This window comes from Cebus imitator, unplaced genomic scaffold, assembly GCF_001604975.1.
Source record: "Cebus imitator isolate Cc_AM_T3 unplaced genomic scaffold, Cebus_imitator-1.0 Scaffold647, whole genome shotgun sequence".
In the NCBI taxonomy this organism is placed as follows: domain Eukaryota; kingdom Metazoa; phylum Chordata; class Mammalia; order Primates; family Cebidae; genus Cebus; species Cebus imitator.
In genome coordinates this window covers 603,969-605,535 of record NW_016107962.1, presented here as the reverse complement: position 1 = coordinate 605,535, position 1,567 = coordinate 603,969, and positions in this window count along the sequence as shown.

The window sequence follows — 1,567 nt, the reverse complement described above, 5'->3', positions numbered from 1 at the left end:
TAGAGACAGGGTCTCACTATTTTGCCCAGGCTGGTGTTGAGCTCTTGGCCTCATTCTCCCAAAACTCTGGGATTACAGGTGTGAGCCACCATGCCCAGCTCCAGTGGCTAAAATTAAAAAGACTGACAATAATACATGTTGATGAGAATGTAGAGCACTTGGAACTTTCATACATGGCTATTGGGAATGTAAAGTGGCACAAGCACTTTAGAAATAGTTTGACAGTTTCATATAAAATTAAACATAGACCTGCCATGCAATCCAGCAATCTCACTCCTAGGTATTTACTCCAGAGAAATGAAAACACATGTCCAGTGGTGTGCTTGTAAATGTTTAACAACCAACTCTCCAGGAAGAAAATAGCTCTAATTTGTACTGTCCTCATGGCTTATTTCAGGCTACCGATATGACAGTCGCTGAACCAGATTTAAAAGAGATGCACAATATCCGCTCTGGTGAGCCAGCCGCAGCATGCTACTACTACAATTTGTCTGCACAAAAACTTGTATGCAAATATTCAGATTAGTTTTTTTCATTTTTTCACTGTTTCATTTTTTCACTGGAAACAGCCCAGGTGTCCAGAAACAGAACTGACCAAGAAATACAACAACGAGGCCAGGCGCGGCGGCTCACGCCTATAATCCCAGCACTTTGGGAGGCCGAGGCGGGTGGATCACGAGGTCAGGAGATCGAGACCATCCTGGCCAACATGGTGAAACCCCATCTCTACTAAAAATACAAAAAAATTAGTCTGGCATGGTGGTATGTGCCTGTAATCACAGCTACTCAGGAGGCTGAGGCAGGGGAATTGCTTGAACCTAGGAGGCGGAGGTTGCGGTGAGCCGAGATCACGCCAGTGCACTCCAGCCTGGGCCACAGAGTGAGACTCCGTCTCAAAAAAAAAAATAAATAAATAAATAAAATAAGGAATACAACAGCAGGGTTATGGAATACTACTCAGCAATGAAAGGGAAAAAATTACTAACATGGGAAGAACACAGATGAATCTCGTAGACATCAGGCCAAATGAAAAAAGCCAGACACAAAAGAGAAATACTGTGTTCCACCTGTATGAAATCTAAACCAAGCAAAACTCATCTACAGTGAAAGAAATCACATTAGATGTTATTTTGGGCGAAAATGACTGGGAAGTGCATTAAAGAACTTTTACAAGTGATCGGAGTGTTCTGTATGCATTTGTCTGAACTCACTGAACTCTATTTTTATTTTATAAAATAGACTCCAGACTGGAGTGCAGTGGCATGATCATGGCTCACTGCAGCCTTGACCTCCTGGGCTAAGCAATCCTCCCACCTCAGCCTCCCAAGTAACTGGGATTACAGACATGCACCACCATGCTCAGCTAAATTTACTGTAGAGATAGTCTCACTTTGTCGCCCAGGCTGGTCTTGAACTCCTGGGCTCAAGTGATCCTCCCACCTTGGCCTCCCAAAGTGCTGGGATTACAGTCGTGAGCCTGTAATTGCCCGGCCTCATTGAACTCTATACTGAAAATGGATATATTTTGATTTATGTGAAACATACCAGAATAAGAACTGCATGGCAA